The 25,024-nt window shown below is 37.0% G+C and overlaps 1 protein-coding gene across 5 annotated transcripts in view; it reads left to right on the forward strand.

The window, feature by feature from the left end:
- Nucleotides 1–434: 434 nt before the first annotated feature.
- GREB1 (growth regulating estrogen receptor binding 1) overlaps nt 435–25,024 on the forward strand; it is an 87,528-nt gene continuing 62,938 nt past the window's right edge. For 2 of the 5 annotated variants that reach the window (XR_004169320.2, XM_031610941.2), the window contains exon 1: nt 437–631. The gene's annotated coding sequence lies outside the window, so the exon portion shown is untranslated. Of the gene's footprint in view, nt 632–22,793; nt 22,914–23,365; nt 24,627–25,024 lie in introns of those variants that run through there. The other 3 variants (XM_090136377.1, XM_090136376.1, XM_090136375.1) reach the window with 3 other exon arrangements.

The raw sequence follows: 25,024 nt of genomic DNA on the forward strand, positions 1-25,024 counted from the left end.
TAGGTAAACTAGATTTGGGAGATAATTAGCAGTTTAGGGCACCCTTCTTTAGTTTGTACAGATTTTTAAAACTAATCTCCAACTGGCAGGCTTTGGTTGCTGTGGCTACACACAAACCCCTAAGTTTCCAGTTCATCCCAAAGACCTCCTTTTTCCCTTTACATGATATAAAGATGTTTATCAAACATCTTCTGTTTTATAATTATTATTTTTTTCTCTCTCCTGGGGCCGCTGAAATTGTCTGTGCTTTAGACCCTGGAGCCAAATAAGGGGAAATAGTTGGGAAGATACCATATTCCGTGGGAAGCAGGGGTGAGGATGCATGAGGCTGGAGAGGAAAAGGCAGGGGGGGAGGGTGAAGGGTTCGTATTCTTGACCTTAGGTGGCTGGTACTGAGAGGTAGTGTATTGTGTTGAAGCACAGACAGAACTAGAGTTTGTGGCTGGGAAGGAGGGCGGAGGGAGGAGGAAGCTGGGACAGCGAGGGGGGAGGAGGAGAGAGCAGCATCTCTATCTATCTTTCTTTGCAGACCACGCTGCTAAACAGCCAGGGGAGGCTCATGCTTCCCTAATATCCATCACTCCCTGCTTCCAGCGTGGTCACAGACAGAACAACAAAGAGGGTCTCAGAGGTAAGATCCTTACAACTTGCAAAACTGTAGCATCTGCCAAAAGGAGAAAAAGGTTCAGCAACAATGCCAAAAAAAAAAAAAAAAAAAAAAAGGTTATCAGCACCTGGAAATGCTGAGAAGGGCTGGGAGGGTAGCTGGAAACTCAGGTCCTCAGCAGGCTAAGGAAGTGTGAGCAGTAGCAGCAGCAAGAACAGAGTAAGGGGGGGCAGATCGGATTTGAGGGGATCAGAATAGCAGCTAGTTGTACTCAGCAGTGGGCAGTTTGTGTCCTAACTGTCTGTGTGGGAAGAGGAGAAAGATGGTAGAAATGTTATGTGAGTGAATGCTCCAATACCTGAAATATAGGGCTGAATAAAGCTTAACAAAATACATGAATGGATGATTTATTTACTGAACGTGTACTTCTGGAGTGAACAAAACACCTCATTAATTTATGCATGAAAAAAAAAAAAAAAAAAAAGTAAGTGAAATGCAAAGCTTAAGTCTAATATTGATTGAATTTTGTGAAAGTTGAAGTTTAGGGCTGTATTTCATTTCAGAAATGAATTCAGTAGCAAAAGGTAAAACAAAAAAAAACAGGCAAAGAAACAAAATGAAGCATTTTTAATTGAGTCAAATGGAATATGCTGTTTGGCAATTATTGTAACAAAATACTTATGATATATGCAGTTTGAGCTGAGAAATTATTTTCCATTTCATCTAGGAAAAAAAAAAAAAACACACACACATAAAAACATTCTTTTTACTGGCCTAAAATAAAATTTATAATTGTTTGATTTGTCCACTCAGCCTAGAAATCAGTTTGAATAGGCTTTGAATGGGAACGGTCTTTTAGTTTCTGGTTTTGCAAGTTTAGATGAAAGAGATAGAAATTACAGGGTCTCTACGTTGGAGAAAATGTTGCTTGCTTTTTCTCTTGTGTTTTGTTTCATTTACTTTATTTTTTGAGGTATGAGTTGTGTTGGTTTTGATCTAATACTTTATAGACCTTTCTGAAAAAGATTAACTAGTAATGGCAATAATGTCAATTTTATTAAATATATTGAGACAACTACAAAGAAAATTAACAGTCCTGTATATCTTATGACAAAGATCCTTAAGGATTTAAAGTTTTTTTTTCTCCCACTCTTGAACACTGAAATCAGTCTCCAGAGGTGAACATTCTGGAATATTTGTGCCTAATTGCAAGTTTCTGTGCGTTCATCTTCATGCTGAGTAGCTAAAACAGCTGTAGTGAGTAGATCTGTTGTGTGAGTGAGGAAGTTAGAGCCACCATTGTCTGCTGTCTTGGGGAACTTGGTGATTATGGACCTGATTGGGATTTGCTTATTCATCAGTGTAAATTTTCCGCTATATGTTTACATGGGTTCAGCATTGAGTTCTGTACTTCATTATTGTCCCTTTTTTTTTCTAATAAAAAAGAGCTATATAGTTTACATCAATAGGACTTTTCTTTCACCACTTTTACAGTGTTGTTAATTGCTGTTTCAAGACTAACATTTATATTACTACCTTTAAACAATAAATAGCTGTCTGAGCTTGGCCTTTATGTGGTGACATAACCCCTTGAAACTTTCTTTTGTCTTTGCTGATTTGCGTACATTCAAGAATACCTTTAATTTTTTTTTTTTAGTTTAGGGTTTGGGGTTTGTTTGGTGTTGGACTACTGTTGATTTTCTGTGGCTTCTACTAACGAAATGGAATGTTCTCACTTTGGAAAGGTTTATTTGTGGTATGCACACAGAAAACAGTAGCAAAACATCTAACAGTAAGAACCCAACAAATCTACCACAGCAGGTAAGTTTTGTTTGAAGCGAATGTTCTTTTCCTCTTAGATAGTGGATATTGTTCTCTTAAAACAACCTTCTATGAATTGTATTGTTCTTGAAGTTTATAGGGGCTGGAAGCAAAGCTCCCTGAAGTCAGGAGGAGACATTCCAGTGACTTCAAATAGCTTTGGATCAGGCCTGTCACGTGAGATTAGCTCCTGACAGAGGATGCTATGAGCACAGGAGCAGAACAGAGTGATTTAGGGATGGAATTTCACTTATGCCCTGATCATCTTTGCTCTGTGAATATCTGTTAGACACAATCTTTTGAAGCAATATTACAGTTATTTTGTATTAAAAATGTCTGTATTGCTTTGTGTTGTGCATGTATGGTTTAACAGAAATAATCTTATAACTTTTTTAAGGTTTTACAACTACCGTCTATTTATGTCTCTATTTCTTGGCTTCTGTTAAAGGATTCTCTTTGGATATGAGAGTTCAGAAGCTCTTAGGCGAGTTTTTATAATCTCAATAATGCTGTGAATGATATACACAAACTTAAGAAGGTATTCTCTGAACAGCAAGTTAAAAACAACCGTTTGAATTCTGCTTTTCTTGTTAAGGAATGTCTTCTGTACAAGAAACTATTGGCTTCCAAAGTTTCTCTTAAAAAAAGTTAAAAAAAAAAATTGCCTATTCACTCCCCCCCAAAAAAACAGAAGAGATTGCTCCATAATTTGTGAAAAATTGCAGTCAGTTTGACATGCGCAGTTGATTTGCATTTGAAATTCATGTATCTTACACATATTGAAAGTAACCATGAGAAAATCCATGCAGTTTTGTAGAACTAAATAAGATGGAAGCATTTTACAGCACTTTGGTAAGGCCAAATTTGACTAGGAAGTTGTAAACTTTCAAAGGTGATTTGTGTTCATAAATGAAAGCCTATCAGACTTGTAAACACTCTAGTGATGCTGGGCATCATTATCTTCAAGGAAAAATTGCTTTTGGTTCTTATTGATTGTGGCTTTTCTAATGAATACGAAGTCTGTGTGGTGAATGATAAGTGATGTGTCTGTCACTCCTTCCTCACCCTCATACAAAATAAGGCATTTACTCTCAGCTGGGATCAGGCACAACCTTGGGTTTGTTTTGTATGGATAAAAGGCACCACGAAGGGGGAAAAAGGTGGCTGTGTAACTATCAGCCACCACCACGTGCATGCAAACATCCCTTCTTATACAGACATGATTGCATCCATATATTACACACATACGCAGGGTAAGCATCACATCTTTTACTTGAACTGAAAAAACTTTGCCTTTTTCCATTTAGACTGTGGTTAATGATTCAATCATCTGCAAGTCAAACTCATCCAAACTTCTCTTAGACTCTGGAAGAGGATATTCTTTTTTGCGAAGTAAATTTAAATGTCATTTATGCTTATGTTGTATAGATTTGTAGCATAGTTACACGTAAGGATTGCAAAGGCTTGATTTTCAGTTAGCTTTAATTTGCCATTATCTATGTGTTGCCTTTCATGCTTAATTATTTACATGAGGTATAAAGGAAGTCTTAGAGGTGATATAGCCAGTGGCATATTTCTGAGGAAACAGAAAGGGAAATTTCCATTTAGACATGGTATAGCTTAGAAAAAAATGCTGTAAAACAAATACTGAATGTCATATGAAGAAAACATTTTTTTTTTTTTCTAGCTAAACAACATAACAGCGCTTTATGTAGTAAAAGGAATCTGTAATGTTGAAGGCATATCTTGAGTAAATTTGCTGTAAATAGAAATGAAAAATCATTTGTAAAGAGTGTATTTATGTTGCAGTCATAAAAATAAACAGTACTGACAAGGAATTGTCATCAAAGACATTTTTATAGGTTTAAGAGTTCACCCTGATGCTTTGCTTATTGTCTTTTTTTGGTATTAATCCTTTTTGTATTGTTGTATGTGACTGCCTGCCAAATGTGTCCTTGTATACATAGCTGTCTTCGTTTAGAGTTTTATGGTAGGAAAATGTGGTTCTAGGTCTTCTGTTTTTAATGGATAGGAGAAAATGTGTAGGATTTTATTTCCACTACTATCTTATCTTATCTTATCTTTTTTTTTTTTTATGAGGTTAAACATTTATTTAAAATCAAGGTAATGAACGTTCCCATCATGTGACGTTTTAGTGTCATTATATAGTGCTTTGATTTCAATAGTTTCCAAGAATTATATTGAAACTGTTATTGTGATTTTACTGTGCAGGTAATTATCTGTGAGATAAATGTAGCAGCTCCAAAAGGCTTCAGATGGTTTTATAGACAGGTTTAAATCAAAGTTCTTTCTTCTGTCAACTAAAACTGTTTTCTGATTTGGAGCCTCATTTTCATGTTTTCAAAATCTGTGCTTTGCCAATTTCTCTATGAATGAAAGATTAAATTAGCAAACAGTACCTCCCAAAGCGATCGAACAGGGCACAGAGAACATTGGATAAGAGCTTTGATATCACTGTTGTAATAACTCAAAGTGTTACTTGTAATAATAGTGAAAATATTTTTGGACACAAGAATGTTTGTGAAGTTAATGAAAAGTTCTAAAGATTATTTCATCCTCATCTGACAGCTGTTTTCATTATTTTCACCCCAGAGGTAATGAAATGGCTAATTTATTATGTGTGTTTGTTTTCAAAGAAAACACTTGTGACTTGCTTGACTGCAATGTGACTCTGGTTAAGTGAGCGAGCCAGAATCTTAGTGGTATTCTCACATAGATGGAACTGTAAGTGATTTGTGCCCTAATTATTCAAAGCACGTGCATGAGTATGTTGTGGACATAAGAACAGACATAAGTGTATAAATCAGGCTCAGTCTTTCAGCCATCCATGAAAAAGTCACTTGTCACTCCCTTTTGAGGAGGAAATGCATCTCGTCACCTGTCAGTTCAGGCTACTTTAATAAGTAGTTTCCAGTTTTATCACTGTATTTGGTTACAAATCTATCAACAGATATTTGCTATACCCTTCATTGATTCTCCCTTTGTTCTCCAATTCTTCCATATTTTTTGTCATTTCAGCTTTTGTGCATAGAAGAGCAAGATGTTCAAATTGATGATAATTTTGTCTGTGCTGCTTAGAAGGTCCATAGATTCCTAGAATCATTAAGATTGGGAAAGGTCACTAAGATCATCTAAACCAACCATGAAGCAAAATAACATTAAACAGAAAAGAGAGAGATCAAGTGTTTAGCATGAGACATTTGACACGACATCCAGCTCCTCTGCTGTGAGGGTTGCTGAGCAAAAATTGACATACTGTGCACATTTTGTATTGAGAAGAGCTCACAGAGACCTGCAAGATATCCCTTGAATTCTGTGAAGCAAATCTGTGTGCTGAATCAGAGAGATGGTGTTTGGTAACCACTGGTCTTCCACCAGTACTGCAATCCATTCTCTAGGGGCAAGTAGGCCCCTGCAATGTGGACTGAGCTTGTGGCTCCACGAGGAGTACTGGCTATAGTCATAATGCTGTCACTGTAATATTGTGCTTTTACTGTCTCACACAATCTGAGTTGATTAGAATGTATTGTGTCTAATGTTGTGTCTTTAAAACATTGTTTCAAAAGTTGTTTTTATGAATGAGTTGAAAATTAATTTTTAGTAAAGTATGCCTGTCTAGATTGAAAAAATAAATTGGAAGTATACAGATTGCAAGGTAGTAAAATCAATCTCCTTATGTTAGGCATGAGTCATAAGATCACCATGCTTGATTGGCTGATCTGCCACAGTTACCCATAACTACAGCCTTTAGTCCATGAGGCTTCAATACAGAAAACAATGTTACTTTGCACCACAGTCAATGAAGTGCCAATTGGATGACACAATTACATATTACTTTCTTAATCCCACATGGTTTTCTAATAATGTTTCAGAAAGCCTAGTATCCTCTGGGTAATACAATGCATCATCCTGGTTCCATGTATCACATACTTCCAGTTCTATGCCAAAAAAATCTCTCTCAGCTGAAAACTGCACTGTAGCTTTTGTAATAATTAAATTGAGTGGGTAAAGAGCTTTTGCAGCTCTTTTGAGGCCAAGGATACATAATTAAGACACTTTAGCTGTGCATCAAGTGATGTGGACGTGGTCCTTTTGGTCTAGGATGGGCTAGAACTGAGTGTAGACACAAGAGGTTCTGCATCTCTTCTGTCCCAGGTGCTTGTATCAGTACGGATGTAAAGTTACATCAAGAGGCTGATTTGGATGTGAAGTAATGCTGTGTAGGATGGCAGCAAGAAAGCACGACATTGTGGGTCACACTATTCCCATTTCAAATTAGCTGTCTTGCTTCACATAGTCTTTTCACAGCTAGATTACATTGATTAGCATCTCAGCTGTTTTCTTTAGCAATGTTTTCACTTTCTAAGGAAAAATGGCCTGGAATTCAAGTAAAATGGATCACTCCAACACTTAGTAAGTCTTAAAATTTCTTAGTGAGGTCTTAATCTACAGGTAAAAGTAGCCTGAGGGTTTATTTTTTGTTTTTATTTCTTATTTTTCACTGTGTGCTTCTGTTTATCAAAATGAAGTAAGTTTTTCTGTTCAGGCATGCTTTTGAATATGTCTGGTTAGAAACTGGCTGTGTGTACTGGGTTACGTGATAAAGGTCTGGCGACTCCTAACAGAGTTGACACAGGAGAAAGAATAGTCTCTGTCAAATACTGGAGTTGGATTATAGAATATTTTCTACCTGCAACAGAATTAAGGATAACTGGAGCCATAGAATTTACCTACGATCAAAGCCACATGTAAATACATGCACATGAATATCTAATGTGTTTTATCAAGGAATTGTTCACACATCCTTTTCTGACTGTAACTGTGCTGACTAAAAAAGTTACTGCTCCCAGTCCCTCATTAGGACACTTTTGTCAGGGGTTATCACAGCTGGCTGCCAGCTGAGCTGCTCATATGCGTGGTTCCTAATCTATTTCTCTTAAAATGAATGGAGATGATAAAAATCTATTATTTAACATTTAATTTTTTTTATTTTTTATTTTCTATTTTTATTTTATTTTATTTTATTTTGATCCTCTTTAGCAAAAAAAATAAGTGTTGCTCACAGGAGCAACTATGTGGCTGGAACAGGCAGGGCTATATATTCCATCAGACCAATATAGACCTCTATAGAGATTATTGTAATTCTTTCAATGGATGCTGGCAGAACTGGAACATTTATTCACAGCCTATCTGCATTGAATTTGCATCACTGATTGTTTAATCTTTTCATATAGTGATATAGAGATGGCCTTAGGCTGGTGTATAGATTGTTTCTTGGGTGTAGTTTATTATTCATAGACAGGATTCAGTTAAAAGAAAACATAATATTTACAGACTTGTTCAGTAGAGCTTTTTTTTACCCTGATTTAAATATCAGGTTTACGTTCATGATGGTTCTGCTTTGAGCACTCTATACTGGTTCAGAATCCCCTGTTCCATCTGAAGACATGAAATTTATTTTTATAATAGCAATTATTTATTTAAAAATAACTGCAAAACCCCTCTGATTTGGTTCAAAATCTATTAAACCCAGTAGGATAAATTCTAATCCTCTTTGTAAGGCTACCATCAGCATTTTGTCTGAGCACTGTGTGAATTCTAAAACTTGTGCCTTTTTCCCCCACTCTTCTATTTGCTGGTATTTGCCTTAATTTTTATGGTAACGATTTAATTTAGAGAAGAGAGTTTCTCAAAGCTGCAAAATTCATAGTCATTCTAATTGTACACCATTCCTTTTGTGAGTTGAGTTTTGTTTATTACAGACACCTAAATTTAAGTAAGTAAACATTGATTAAGTAGATGATAGCAGGTGATTTAGAATTGGTGCTAAATCAAGCATTGTAGATCCAAGTGTTTGCATGATAAGTTATGGATTGTTTTATTATTAAATTGTTAAAAATGCAGAGGAATATAGGGGAAAAGAAGCATATCAATGCCAGTTTGAAAAAAAAAAAAATAAACAACTCAGTGCTTAATGCTTTACCATTTGGTCATAGATTTCATTAAAGTTAGTTTAGAATAATGTAAACTGTGAAATCTTTCAAATTTTTGACCTGACTTTGTCCTCATTCACATGAATTTTACTTCATGGGAGGGGAACATTTTAGGAATGTGTTACAAAGGTGATTGTCAAAGTACAGGAGCCGGAATATAGACAGTAATTTGTTTGAACTCAAATTTTGTGCATACTTCCAGTTATAGATGACAGAACTCCCAGGAACGGCACAAAGCTGCATCAGGGAAGGTTCAGACTAGACATTAGGAATTGCTTTACTGTGAGGGTTATCAAACACTGGAATAGTGCTCCTTATAGATGTGGCTGATGCTCTGTACCTGTCAGTATTCAAGTGGCACTTGGATGATGTCCTCAATAATATGCTTCAGCTTTTACTTAGCACTGAAGAGGTCACGCAGTTGGAGAGGATGATATTTGTAGGTCTCTTGCAAGTGAACTATTATTCCATTTCAATCATCAATAAGTTTGTCTTTTTCAAGTTCTTAAATGTGTGATTACATATATATATCTAGAGTGTGATTTCAGCAGGACTTCCTGTAGATACGTATATTAATTCACGTATGTAAGTAAGAACTTCAGAAAGGGGCAGAAGGGTGCTTCTCTAGGAGTTTTCCTGGCTGATTGTGCAGAAAATATTGTTTGAGTGATGCAGGGAATGTATTGTGTTGCTAACTGTGTTAGGGGACTGCTCCTGTTCTGGCAGGCATACAGTGCTTCTATGGGAGCATTTTGTTCAATTTTAATGGGGAAAATAATTAAAAGTATCCATGATGATCTCAGATTATTTCTGTGGAAACCATTTTCTGTAGAAAATTCTGGAAGACAATGGGAAAATGATCTAATTATCAATCACAGTGTATAAGGAGGAAAAAATTAAAAACCATTAAAATTATATTTCTATAATTTAAACAAAAATATAGAAACCGATATCAATCCTTAAAGTGTGCAAGCCATTTAAAATGTGTCCATTGGTTGAGTGAAGTCCCATCAGCAAGCTCATGTATCTGTGTCTCAAAGTGGACTTCTGTGTAATAGTGACTAGGTAGAAATACTGTATCTGTGCACAGTGAGGTGTCATCAAGAAGCTTTAGACAGTGGTTTGTAAAAGAATGTAGATTTTTGAGAACGGTTTCAAAATCAGAAAATTGAAGCAATTTTTTTCTCATTGGCACTTTTTCTTCCCTTCTTTTTTGTAAAATCTTCTTAGTGTCCCCACTGGTACATTAGGACACAAAGTAATTATGAAAAGCAAAAGAAATCCTGGGTCTATTGGCTAAATTTGGATAGAAATTTTGACGTGGCTGACCATCTTTCAGATAAGATCTTTGTGCCAGAGTGCAGAGGTCAGAGTATAGAAGCCTTGGGATATCAAAAGGTGGTGAGAAGAATGGCTGGGATTTCCAGCAGCCTAAGAGTGCTCTTTTGTCTCTGGTGGTCAGTTGTCGAGGATGATGCCTGTGTACATCAAAGAAACGTCTAAACAGTGTTATCTAGGCCTGTCCTTTGCCCCCTGCCATGTAATGGGCCTCTTTTCAGGAAAACATTGGGAAAGCTGAGAAAGCGAGTTGTCCTATGCTAGTGCTATTAATTCAGCAAGAAAGCAGATCAATAACGTTTGCACTAACCAGTAAAACAATCTGCTAGTTTCTAAAAATGCAGATTAGCCAAATCTTTTTCTTTTTCTTTTCATAATCGACATTAGCTGAGACCATATTCCTTAAAGAATTCAATTTCTGCCTGCTTTGGCAATTATGGATAATTATTCTGAGGGAAAACAAACGAACAAAAAGTAAAAAGCTGATATTTTGTGCAATTCATACTTAAAACATTGACGTCTGAAAGAGTGATGCCATCATTTTCAAGAAGGATGTGCTTTCCTCATCAACAAATGAGTTACAATAACAAAACAAATCTTGTACCTGACATATACAAGCCCTGTATTGCCTTCTGTTGAAGGAACAACAGCTGATTGTGTTTCCTTTGTGCTGAATGCAATACAGAAATCTATTCTATAAACGTTACATGGAAAGAAATTATGAGTATTTTGAATATTTTCTATTTATGCCCATGTGCAAAAGGAAAGCAAGTGATTTGGTTCTTTTTTTTGTTTTTTTTTTTTTTTTTTTTTTTTTTTTTTTTTTTTTTTTTTTAAGGTATAAACTCTAAAACCCCACTTTTGCAGACAGACACTGGCTACTGTGAATTTTAGTGGTGAGCAGCCAGGGCAATAATCTGGGGCCCCAGCCAAGTGGGAGCTCATTAGACTAAGGTGGGTGGTTATAAAGAGGATGTCAGACTAGAAATGGACCGGTACTTCTGGTTCCTGGCTTTTTTGTCAATTCACAGCAAATGGTAGTACCTATATCACTATGTAATGCCACTGTCATTCTTGAATTTAATAGAGCAGTGTAAAAAGTTGAGTCTTTGCAGGTCTGAGGGCTAGTGCAGTAGAATTTTACAAATTTTGTTTGTAGATCACTTTCTAGGGATATTTAATAAAACCAAGATTTAATTTTTTTAAAAAAAAGATTTCATTGCTGCCCGCATCTTGCTAACTGTATCGTAATATGCTCCAAGTCTTAACTAATTGCAGATATCTCCATCCATAACTTTATTGAAGAGAATAGATCAAACGAAGGGACAAGGACAAAATTCACACAAACTGAGAGTTTTCTGAAGTGAAATCTGATTCTTTAGTTCAGTTGTGAATCTGTGACTAAACAGATGAATTTAAATTCCTTTTAAAAGTGATGTCTGCAAGTATCTTCTTTCAATAGCTAATAGACTTGGCTAATGAGTAGGTCACTGTTGGCTAGCATAAAGCAATATTCAGTTATGTTGTGAAAGTATAATTTGTAAATAATAATATAGAAATCAAGGAAGCAGGAGAAAAGTGTAATTTCCCTCATAAAGATTCCCAGGCTATCTTTGATGTTTACATAGTTGCCTCCTTATTTACCTGAACTGGACGCTCACTGAGAACTTGCTGTGATGTGAATTCATTACTAGTCCTCCCATACTGCCATTTAAAAATCTACTTAAAAAATAATTGAATATATAAGAAATAGATTTTTTTTTTTTCTGTCATAACCATTTGCTTTCTGCTTTTAAGTTTTTGCTTAGACTGAAAGCTTTTAAAATTAAGTTTGCTTTTACATTGTTTTGCCAGTTGTTGGTAGGAGAGTTGAACCTTTCTCTGTAATGAAGTGACATCTATTTCCTAATGTCAGATTTAAGACAGAATGGCCTTATGAAGAGGACTTTGTGAGACACTTCAAGGTTCAGGGAGCAGGACAGTTTTCCTCTGAAGCCTGTGGTTTTACCTTGATTTGATTGTGAAAGTGTTTCAAATAAATGGCAGATAGCATTGCACACTTTGTTCTCAATGATACAGCATAATGATGAGACAAAATAATAAGTGAATAAAAGCAGTTCAAAAATTCAAATTAGTAAGATTATATGAATATTGATATATGGCAAGAACAAGGAGAATAGTTTTAAACTAAAGAAGGGGACATTTAGATTAGATGTCAGGGGGAAATTTTTCACTGAGAATGTGGTAAGGTGCTGGAACAGGTTGCCCAGAAAAGCTCCATCCCACTTGGAGTGGGGTGGGAGGTGATCAAGGCCAGGTTGAATGGGACCTGGACAGCTTGATCTGGTACCTGATTTAGTGGTTGGCAGCCCTGCCCACAGCAGTGGGATTAGAACTGGATGATCTTTGAGGTCCCTTCCAATCAAACCGTTTGATGATTCTGTGCTTCTATGATTCTGTGAACATGTGACCCTGTTTGTGAGGAGAATGGAAATAGCTTTAAGAAATTTGCTGTTTAAGTAGCATGCCATGCTCCATGGTGCTGTGCATGTGCAAGCTCTACATGGTGCTGTGTGTACAAACGACACTTAAATCATGGTTTGGACAATATATGGAGAAACTCAGGAGTGAGTGTAGAAAACTTAGCAATGTAAAGAGGGCAGGTACTCAAGTAGCTCGTGTGTTTATTTAGTCTATGTAGTTTAATGGTGAACAAAATATGTTTCTTCTCATGGTTTTATGGGTGTATGCATGGCCACTACGTGACAAGGATAGTGCCTCTGGGTCTGCAACAGTTTCAAAATGTGACTAGCATTAATTAAAAACCTTAACTCAAACCACACACGGTGATTACATCCTCAGAGCCATAGAACACTATATGCATGCAAGAAACGCAGTGTGGTCTTGCCGTAGAATAACCCATGGCCTTGTTTTGTTTTGCAGTACAGATACGGCAAGGAGCCACATCCTCTGTTTGACTTTGGCTAGAAAGTGGGTGGGCTGTGAAACTGGTTGACTGTGCTTGAGTGGGAATGCCTGCCTTATCGAGTAGCAGTAATGATGGACTTCATCTGTATGGGTCTTCCAATAAACTCATTTCTATAGTCTCCTGCTAAGGACTGTTGCATGTGACAGATAGTGAGAAGGTGACTAACAGCTATAGCTATGTTACTGCATGTCTTTGCATTTTGTGCAAAGTTCTTACGAGATCATGAAACCAAAGCAGCTAATGTCAACTGGTAAAGAAAACTGCTTTAAAAACAAGTGCTATAAACATCATGTGGTGCACTGATAACTGACCCTCAGCCCTAGGACACATCAGTCTATATTTGCTGATATATGTGTGGATACAGGTAGGACCTAGCCACCTGGTTCACTTTTATTCATTACTGGCATATGGCTGTTGCTTTGAAAGAGCTTCTTACTGGTGTATGGAGGCACAGTTGCCTGAAAGACTTGAAGTGGTGATACGCAAGGAAAGATTCAAAGTTGCTTACAAACTAAAAAAGAACAATTCAAGAAGAAAAGGTTTTATAAAACTCTAATTTGGTAAAGAATATGTATCCTAATGAGAGAGTGCTATTCATGTAGCATATAGAGTGTTGATTGAATGGATAATAGGATTAAGAAAAGATAATATACTATTTCTGTGTCTGCAGTGTATGGATCTGGAAACACTGATAGAAGTTAGCAGTCAGAGTCAGAAAGGAAGGACTTTGATAATGTGAAAATACTGTGAAACTTGCTGATAACTTATGTCAAAAAAAGAAGACAAATGCTTGAAGAGTTTCTGAAAGGAATTGGACAAATTCATAGAAGAAACATCTGTGAATACCAGTTAACCATCAGGATGCGGCTATAAACTGTACTTCAGGTAACAGCCAAAAAAGCCTTTCTTCTTTGTGCTCCTTCCTGAAAGCTACCTGAAGCCACAGCAGGAAGCAGGGTGGTGAGCCTGGAGGACCTTATATATGAGACAGCTCCAGTATTTCCATGTGCTAAATTTTAAGTGAACAGCAGAATTCTAATAGGGGTAGGTTTGTAATTGTGTATACTAATTATTCCCCCCTTCTTCACAGCTTTTGACACAAAAGACAAGGAAGAAAGATACTATTTCTGTCTGAAACTGACATGGGCCCCTTGTGGGCTTGACTTATGCTCTTCTTTAGCCAGAGATCATGTTCCTGAGTCTTAGACACCTTATAGAAAAGTGGCAAGTTTAATCATTGTTCCTTGGTACTTAGGGAGATGTTCCCATACAGAGGGTAAACTCTTTAGAGTGCTTCATATTTGGAACATCCCAAATTCTATTATATAGAATATTATATATTCTATTATATTCTATAGAGCTATTGTTCTGGTGAACTTAATGAAATTATTTTTCTTATTCTTCAAAAGTTAAGGTTTGCTGTGGAGCTGTTTCCTGAAAGTGGTGTAGCAGTGTTTATGTAACATTTTATACATAAGGACGAGTTATAACAAATTAGGATACTCTTAAGCCTCCCATGTCAGATGTACACTGAGAAAGACATGGGAGGTAGGTGCCCTGTGGAGGGTAGATAAATTACATAACAGTAAGCTATATTTTCCTGAAAGAGCTTTTATCAAATGTCTAGGATGAAGTCTTTATAAGAAGCATTTTTTTTTTTTTTACTGCTATTGGACAAGTAATGTGTGTGTGTAAAATATCTTTGATGCATAATTAAAGGAAAATGGAACCTGGCAAATATGAGGCAGTCAGCCCTTAAAGTAAAGAATTTTGCTCTTACACGAATTACAGGATAAATGGATGCTTGGAGATATGAAGAGTAAGCCCTTAAAGGCAAGAATTTTGCTGTTACATAACAGCTTGTTCCTAACATACTGATTGGTACAATATGTCCAGTTGTGCTGTTTTAGAAATACTATTTTGTACTGTTCATGCTGTCTGTTAAGAGTGCTACTCCATTCTTTTCTCAATCACATGAACTCTGTTCTTTTTGGACTTTCTTGATCATGAGAGTCTGTTTTCTTCTGCAGGAGTGAAGTACAGTGAGTTAGATTAAAATGTGGGAGCAATGCCTAGGTTTTTTAAAAAATGCCAAGAACTATCAACTAACTGAAATAATGGTACTAAAAATATATAAAAAGCATCTTAAATTTTGCACTGGGAGATAGAGTAAGCAATCGCTCCTTGTGTGCTGTTGATGTGCAAGTCAAGATTTTGTTCTAGTAGATGTCTTTCAGTCACCTTTTTTATATTTTGAAGGATCCCAGTCCACTGAAGCCTGCTAATTCTTTTGGAGTCCCTTCTTGTATTTTACTGAGTCTTTTCAAGTTCTACTATGAACTTTTCGACAAAATGGGCCTAAAGTGCACACAGTGTATAAGATTATGGATTTATCCAGTAGCACAGTAACATTTTCTGTCTTGCTTTTGGCTCCTTTCCTCTTAACTCTTAAAATCTGATTTGCTTTTGTTGTTGTTGTTTGATTGTTTATTTGCTAATGAAAAGAAAAAGAAAAAGAAAATTTAGTTAGAATTTACTAATAAGGTCACTTATTATTGAGTTATTACTCAATAATGAGCACTACTGAGGATGCTTTTCTCAGTGATGAAATTGACATTCTAGGTAGGTTTTTTTTACTACAGAAGTATATTGAGAATATAATTTCTGATACAAATATATCATTATTAATAGCAGTTTTCTTGGAAGATTATGGTTACAAATTTAAATACCATAGTCATTAGGATTATATGATGTGCATTCGTACTTGACAGAAGGTATGTGGTAGTCACTATGAGGTATGTAACTGCCATTAGGATGTTTTAAGATTTTTGTGGTAAAAAATAATTGCTATTTGTAATTTGTATTGCATTTGCTATAGATCTCTCTTTCTCCTCTCCTCCTATATTTTTGATGTTTGTGTTGTGTAATGTGCTATAATGATTCCCTTTCCAATCTGAACAACACAAAATGTCAAATAGGGCATAAATGTCATAATAACAATGCTCTCTTCAGCTATAGCTTCTTTCTGTATTATGAGGTAAAAATTAGTAAGGATTTTAACTTCACTTTCAACAAAATATCAGAAATCACACATCTGTCAAATTCATTATCATCCTGGTGGGTTTGACTCCAGAACTGTTTTTTGACAAATTCTGAGGATGTAGTAATGTAGAAAATTTAAAGATCATCTCCTCTCTGCCTCCCAAAGTCCACATATCTACCAGGAATTTAAAGCAAATAGGTAAATGTTTAATAAGTGCAAGAACAAATGATGATCCAGCACAAAAAGCTATTGTAGGAAAAGTGCGCTCAGACTGAAGATCTGTCACAGTTCCTATGTGACTTTGAAATATTTGAACTGAGTCTTTTAGAAGTATGTAGATGAATTTACCTGTTGTGGGTTTTTCAGTTGTAACTAGGGACTCAGGTGATCATGGGAACTATGCCAAGATCACTTCAGACTGTAAATTCCCATCAGTAAAATGGAGAAAAGGCATACCCTTTGTGGTTCCACTCGGGAGTTAGTAAACATGGAGGTGTTCACGAACTGTGATACAGAAGTAGTGATTTGAAAGAAGAAGAAAGAAAAAATGGAGATTATAGTACTTCTCAATACTATAGATGGCACAATTTTTATGTAAGTAAGTCTGAGAATTTTACTATTTGGAATATCATCAATTGATGCATCTAAAATGCAACACTAAGCTCTTTTGTGTCATTTTTGAGTAGAAGTTACCAGATGAGAGAGTTAAGGAAAGTATATCTAAAACCGTGGTAAGCTAAAGAGATCAAAATTCAAATGATTCCTGGTAATTAAAATAAGTGGATCAGATAGAAAGTTGTGTACTGTGTATTTGTTTTAATTGGAGGCAGTGACATGTATTACTTTCTAATTTATTGACTATGAAATGAAACCATCCATTGGTACACATAGACCTGATATCTGCCCGACTGTATATGAGGATGGGGAGAATACGGTAGATTGGAAGTAGGTACAAAACATGGAGCTGGTGAGGTGTCTGGAGCACAAATCTTACGAGGAGAAGCAGCTGAGGGGACTGAGATTGTTCAGCTGTGAGAAAAGGAGGCTCAGGGGAGACCTTATGTCTTTCTACAACTGCCCAGAAGGTTGTGGCCAGGTAGGGGTTGGCCTCTTCTACCACGTAAATAGCAATAGGATGAGAGGAAATGGCCTTAAGTTGGACCATGGGAGGTTCGGGTTGGGTATTAGGAAAAATTTTTTCTCCCAAAGAGTGGTCAGGCACTGGAATGGGCTGCCCAGGGAGGTGGTGGAGTCACCATCCCTGGAGGCATTCAAGAAACATTTAGATGTGGTACTAAGGGACGTGGTTTAGTGGGGAAATATTGGTGGTAAGTAGGTAATTGAACTACATGATCTTGGAGGTTTTTTCCAACATTAGATATTATATGTTTCTATGAAAATGGTAATGGAAATTGTGTAATAACTGTGTAATAATTTGCAGTGAAATAGCAGCACCACTATCTCCGAAGTTACATAATAAGCACAAGTGTATCAGATCACATAGAGAACTGAAGATTTCATTTAGTTTTACTTTGTACTGGCAACAGAATGTAATGTGCCTGTTCCCCAGCTGTGAGATGGTGCCACATCTTGTCTCCTGACCCAACGTACTCTCCAGAGTCCTGCATCACATGGTCTGATATATGAAGTCTTTCACAAGGAAAGTTGAGAGTTCTTCAGAGGTGTTTTTCTGAGCACTCAAGTGGATGTTACTCAGCCAGGAGTTTCTAAGGTTTCTTTTTCCCCAGGGTGAGAATTTCAAGGGATGAAGGAACGCTGTGAAGGAAGTGTTTTGAACAGTTAGAGCTGTTAATAGCTACAAAAGCACCAGTCAGGCTGTATCTTTAAGTTTTTAAGAAATAGTCTTTGAACATTTGTTTAAGATTTTTACACAGGTACAGAATGACTGAACAAATAGCACTTCTGTGAGGTGCACGAATAACAATGAAACGTGAGTGAGATACAAAAGCAGCAACGGTTTCTTTTACTTGTAAGAGTGGTGAGGAAACAGCTGTGACATTCTGAAATGTTCCCCTTGTGCACTGAGAAAAGTAAGGCTTTTTCTGGCAGAGATTTTTACCTGTCATAAAACAGTGTGTCAGATTAATAATGCATTCTATTGAAAATGAATGGGAGGTTTGCTTAGGCATGATTCATCGTTGTCTGGTGCAGTAATTAAGTCTTTTGCTTGCCTTAGGGTCAGCGTGACCCTGTTTATTTTAATTTTTCAGTTCTGAAGTTCTGTGCAGTGGATGTTTAAGGAGGAATTAGCAAGAGATAGCGATTTATTGGTTTCTGTAGTTTTTTTGGCAAGTGTTTATTGCCCTTCATTATTTTCTTTTTTTTTTTCTTCTCATTCATTATTGAAGTATTGATAACACCTAATTGGCCTTTTGTTTTACTATTTAATTACATTTTTTTCCCTAGAGATTTTAGAAAACATACTATCATGATTAAGATCCTTGTCAATTCAGTGATGGGAAGAATATTTATATAGGAAATACTTGTATGACTTTACATACAAAGCAGTATTTAAGAAGGTTCTTAGGCTCCTTAAAACATTTTCATGTGAAAGATAATTCTGTTCTGCCTACCCTCTTACTTCATAAGAAAGAAGCAGTTCACTATACTTGCTTTCCCAGTTTCTTTCACATTTGTTAAGTATTTCACAGTAGATGCCTGCATGTTATGCTGCTGTTCTCTTCAGTATCTTTTTTATAAATCTTGTTTTTTTTTAATATCTACAAAAAATGAAGTGTAGTTTCCTGACATGATTTTTCTGGCAACAATCTTGGCATAGCTCACAATCATGAATGTAACTGTTCTCCATGCATTAGAGAAGTGATGTCATCCCCAGCATATATCCAAACAGTGGAAGGACATTAGGGTCACAGAACAATGACAAGGATAAAAATGTGGGTGAAAACATTTAGAAAAATTTATACAGAATTTTTCAAACTGAAATGTGCCGAACCCCAATCAGCTCTTGCAACTCTGGGAGAACCCAATGACACCTTTGTTGACATGCAGCTGCCCAGGTCAACATAGCCCATGGGTCACAATGTGCAGTGGGTCTTTCCCACTTTGCTCAAAGTAGCATTTTTTTCAGAATGAACTGACTAGTTATGTGTCTGCTGTGCCCTTCAATGACTTTTGTGCCTCTGAGACAGTTTTTGTGCATATATGTGGCAAGAAGTGCGCTTCAGTTCAGACAGCAAACTACTATAAAGTATCCTTTACGTCTAGCAGAAATGGTCAGCTTGACATGCTTGAATGAAAGGGTGCCACTTAGAGGGACCTTGACAAGCTTGAGAGATGGGCCCACGGAAGCCTCATGAAGGTCAGGAAGGTCAAGCGCAAGGTGCTGCACCTGGATCAGGGCAATCCCCAACAGGGGAGTAGGCTTTACAATGAGTGAATTAAGAGCAGCTCTGCTGAGAAAGACTTGGGGGTACTAGTGGGTGAAAAAAATGAGTATGAACTGACAATGTGCATTTGCAGCCCAGAAAGCTAACCCTATCTTGGGCTGTAACAAAAGAACTGCAGCCAATAGGCCGTGGAAGTTGATTCTCCCCACCTACTCAGCTCTTGTGAGACTCTTCAATGAACTACTGCATTCAACTTTGGGGTCTTGAGCAGAAAAATGATGTGAACCTGTTGGAGCTAGTCCAGAGTAGGGCCATGAGTATGATGAAAGGGCTGAAGCACCTCTCCTTAGAAGACAGGCTGAAAGAGTTGGAGTTGTTCAGCCTGAAGAAGACAAAGTTCCAGGGAGACTTCATAGAGTCCTCCTTGTTCCTAAAGGGAGGTCTACAGGAAAGGTGGGGAGGGAATCTATCAGGGAGTGTAAGTGATAGGACAAAGGGGAGTGGTTTTAAACTAAAAGAGGGTAGGTTTATACTAGATTTTCGAATAAATTCTTCACTATGAGAGTGGTGAGGTACTGAAAAAGTTCTCAGTTGCCCAGAGAAGTTAGAATGCTCCGTCCCTGGATGTGTTCATGGTCAGTTTGGATGGAGCCCTGGGCAACCTAATCTAGTTGGCAACATTGCCCGTGGCAGGTGATTGGAACAGAATGATCTTTAAGGTCTCTTCCAACTCAAGCCATTCCATGCTTCTATGGTCTTACAGCATGGCATGTATTGCATGTATTGCGTGCCGTGAAACATGGAGTGAGAACAGGTGAGTAAAGGTACCAAGTTTGTTTGTTTGTTTGTTTGTTTGAAACTGTTGAAGAGGACTGTGTAGGATGATGGGAGAAAAATTTACATAATCTTGTCCATGAGAAAGGAGTGCTTTTATTTAATTATTTGCAGAACTGAGACATAATGCAAAATGCCTGGATGTCAACTAATATACATGCAGTATAAGAAGTCAGGTGATCAGAAACCAGGAGCAAACTGGAATCTGAGTCATTTGCCAATGTAAATGCATTCACATCCTTGCCATTTGTTTTGCCTTTGAGCATGGGAATAAATTTGAGTTAAAGTATCTGATACAGTTTCTTGTTTACATGCTTCTTTAGACATCTGAGTTGCCAGCAGGTCTTTTGGTTGGTTTGGTTTCCTGAAGATCTTACACAATGTTAGTGGGATCCACAAAGCTGTGTTAAATCTCCTGTCAAAGCATATCTGAGGTCACAAAACATCTACATGTGGGCAACTGAATTGAACCTCAAGACTCCCAAATATAGAGGTCTTCAAGTAGACATCTACAGCTGCAGCTCTTATTAGGAATGGACATACAGTCAATGTGATCAGTGGAGCCAGATGAGTGATATAGCTAATGCTGAAGTAAACAAACAGTAGTGATTGGTCAGCTGAATAACTGCTCCATTGATCTTACTGAATAGTGACAAATTCTGCCTAGTGAACCGATGCATATCTGTGGACTGATTCCACTGCCTAAGTAGTTATCCAGTTTCATTTGAGGTTCTGTGGTTTACCTGAGATATTCACTGTTGGATATGAAAGATGACTTGCTTCAGACCTCTGCTAGAATCCAGTCAGTGCAGTTCAAACTTAGTTTCAAAGCTAGAATATACCTATGGTTAGGAAACTGAATCACACTGTATTTCTTGATGATTTAAAATGTCTCCTTTTGTACACATCCAAAAATACAAAACTGAGAAGCATTCTATATTTCTCATGAAGGACACCATCCTGGACTACATGAAAAGTTCAACCCAACAGGTATTTCCAGTCTACACACAAAGAAACTTTTATGTAAGATTTTGAACACATTTTAATAGTTCTGGCAAAGCAGAAAAAGCTTTGTTATACCTGCAACAATTTTTAAAACATTTTGAGAAGAAAAGTAGTTGTCTTTCAATTAAATCAGTTGTTCTGCTTGGCAGGACCATGTTTTAGCTCTTTTGTATATATTCTGCACACAGAATGCATCAAATAGTAAGTTATTGGGTATTTTGGAGGGACAGTCTCCATTTTTCCTGCTAAAGCAGCAGGGCAAATCAGACAAGTAATCTTTGCTTGCTTTTCTGCTATAGAAGCATACCTTTCTGGTTGATAACTATATATGATCAGCTCTTCCCTAACTGTTCTGTCAATTCATCACTTAAATTACTGACTCATTTCAGACAGATTTGGCAACTCATTTAGGCAGACAATCACAATCTTTTGATGTACATTACGTCAGCAGCTGCATACAGGCCAATTCTCACTGACTCTGTATCTCTCATACATAATTTCCATGCTCATCAGGCACCTGGCGTTCCTGTTTGGTACTAATCAAATACAACAGACCCTTCTGTTCTTGCTTACTCTTTCTATTTCTCCCCTGGAACTTCTACTCTGTGCCTATATCGAGCAGGCAGGCTGCTTTTATATTCTGCATTCCACCAGAACTCTAGAATAACATATTTTGCTTCTACTTCTGCCCTCTATTAATATTCTTTGAGTGGTGTGGTGCTTCCAGCCCAAAGGAAAACTGGAGAGAAATAGGCACTTTAGACTTCATTTTAGGCAGCACCCTATGCAGCATCCTAGAGAAAGCTGGTTCATGACTGCACTACAGTTATGGAGCAAGAATGTTTGGCTGACATTAATCAAGATACAAATACGTATTTTATAGCTTGTGTTATTGTTGACCTGGTAAATTACTAAAAGAAACTCTTCCAAAAATCATGTGTGTTCAGACTCATGCACGTGTATTTCTTGCAGTGTTTGTTCTCTCTTTGTATTTCTTGTAACTTTGGCAATGCAGTCTTTTAAGTGTCATCTGGTGAGGTTAATGTGTGTAAGGTTCACATCTGTGCATTGCTAATAGGAAGCCAGACATCACTGGACATCTTTAGGAGATGCAGTGTTTGTGCATGGTGCAATAGCTGTTCCTTTGTGTATCCAGTAGTATACTGAACACAGTCTCTAAATCTTGTTTTGATTTCCTATGCTTTTATTCAGAAGATTAGAGGCGTAGTACCAACACAAAGGTAATGTTGCTACATTTCTGTTAATTTTTAGTTCTGTTAGCAGAATGAAGTATCCACAGTATACACATTATGCTTTCTTTAGTGCTTTTGTTATCAACATAATGCAAAAGGCTCTCCTAATTTTTTTAAAAAAACAACCTTCAGCCCTTCCAAAACCTGTAACAAAACTGTTGACGTTAATAATGCTTCAGACTGACAGACTGATATGTGCCTGGACAGGAGCAGCATGACCCAGCACAGCACTTCTGTATTAATAAGACATAAAGTCAAACCGTTTATCATTTAGTATAGCCAGCACACAAATTAGAGAACAGCTTGCCAGGTTATGCTGTGGTCTAATTGCTTTGTTTTTGCTGTAGCTGCAGAATAGATAGCTTTGAAACCTTCCTGTGTTCTACTGTCACAGGAGAGTGTTTGTGTCATGGTGACCCAACTGAGTTGTTCGGTGGTTGCGTACAGTGCTGACTCAGGAGTTAAGTGTCGTAACCAATTCTTCAAGCAGCAGACTATTCTAAATCAAAAGAAGGAAAACGCCATAAAGATATAATCACTGACAGTTACCTTGGGTGTAAGATGTTCAGCAGTGCAACCAGTGTATGAAACTTTGGGAGTAGCTGACTGGATGACCCCAAGGAGCTCATGCTTTCATTACGGTACAGTGTGCTTTTCATTACCAGGCTAGGATTTCTGTGCTGAAAAATACTGCTTAATTAAAACATTCCTATAACATAAGATGACAGATAGACTCACAATTCCTTATATTTGTGGCTATTTAAATGTTGTAGTTGAGAGATATTTTATAACATCTAATTTTCATGTTGTAAGTATGTGCATTTTTGACAGATTGTGTCCTGACTGCACAGTCGCTCATTTGCTGTTTTCTGGGCTGAGAGAGCTCTCCTCAGAATAACTCTGATGTATTTTAAAAAATACAGAAAACAATAATTTTTAATTCCTTAAAATAATCAGTTTAGATCTCAAGCTACTAAGTTCACTTTCCTAAAAGTATGAAACTTGAGCTCTGTAGTAGTTTTTTAACTGAAGATGCTTGTTTAAGGTTTTTGGGTTGCATATTTATGTTTATTAATTTTTCTTACTTAATATATTTTCAACATGCCGTACACATTGATCTCCTGACTGAGTAAACCTTGATGCTGAGTTTGATTTTCCAATGTAATTAATTTACATGAAGAAGTATATTTGCTGTCTGTCTTTTATCATAACCCCAGAGATGGCCATATGCATTTTAGCCTATTTCCATTGTATATCTATTCATCTTTGTCGTGTAGAAATGATGACAGTTTTATCGTAGTGTGTTCAGTCAGAAGAAATCAGTGAGGATTTCTACGTCAACCAGTGAGGCCTTTCTCTGTCAAAGAAGTAAAGGCTCTAAACCTGTGCAGTCCATATGTATAGAGAGATCAGAGACTGCCTATGCCTCTGCTGTTCTGAAGCAGACAGCTCTGAAGAGTTTTTACTGCACATCCTGCCCTCCTCGTGTGCTGCCCCACATTGCTGCACTGCTTCCCCTAATGAGCCTAGCAGGTTAGGATCAGGTTAAGGAAAAATAAAAGTGATGGATCGAAAGCCTTTACAGTGAGTATAGGATGACTCTATAATTTCATGTCAGATTCTGAAAATGTTCTCAAAAATAGTCTCTAGCATCAGTAGCTAAAAATAGTAAAATATGTCCCATCTGGTGATTTCTTAAAAATTTGCTTTGGAAAGCATTGATTTAAAGATAATCTCCTTCTGACTTGCTAGTCTGTTTCCTACTGCTTTACTCTAAGATGTGAAGTGCTGCTGGTACAGAGCTCGCGTAGAAGACAATACTTGAAAAGAGTTATGTCTCTGTCCTGGGTAACACAGAGAAACCCTCTGTGCTTACAGAGCTGGGAAAGGGAATGACCGAGACCTGTACAACATTTTTAACTAATTTTCCACTCGCCGCTTTGATCATTATTTCCTAGCACTGATTTGTGGCACCTCCTCCCCTCCCTTTCTCCTCCCTCTACTTGGCTTCTTCCTGCTGCTTAACAGGCTCAATTGGTTTTATGTATGTAATTCTTTTTTTTTTTTTTAAGAGAGTTTGAAGGTGGTCTCTAACAGAATTGCTTTCATCCAAAGCCAGGAGCTGATCAAAGCAACACACAAAAGCCGAATTGGAGCCAAGGCAGAGTTGCCTGACCAGCTATAGGGTCAGGGTTCTGTGCTGTAGAAATAGTAAAGCATATCATCTGAGCTATGCTGGGAGCTGCTGATAAGGGATTTTCTCTCCAGTAACACCTGCAAAGTTTAAGAGATCCCAAAGGAAAATCAGACAAATCTGCATCAGAATACATTGTTTCCTGCAGAAGAATGTGAAGGTATTTACTGAATGAAGTGCATTACTTAAATGTATTTATTGCCATATCATAGATCAGGCTTATTCTGCATGATTACAGCACTGGACTCACCCGATGACTCTCAGTGAGTTAGACCGGCTGTCAGTTTATTAAGGAATGACATGCATGATTGTCTATGAGAAGGTTCACCTGAAATCAAAAAAGCAAGAACATGAAAATCAATGTTAACATTGTCTGAAAATAGATTTCCTGTGAAAATCACTAAGAATTGAGCTATTAATGGGTATTCAGTCATCTATACAAAGTCTGATTAAGATTTCTTCTGAATTCTTTTTGCAGACATGGGTGTTTTTGGGCATAAGTCCCAATTAATGATTATAATTCTCTTAAAATTAGATTAGTATTTGAGTGTTTGACTT

The sequence above is a fragment of the Phasianus colchicus genome, chromosome 2, assembly GCF_987193195.1.
Source record: "Phasianus colchicus chromosome 2, bPhaCol1.hap1.1, whole genome shotgun sequence".
NCBI lineage: Eukaryota > Metazoa > Chordata > Aves > Galliformes > Phasianidae > Phasianus > Phasianus colchicus.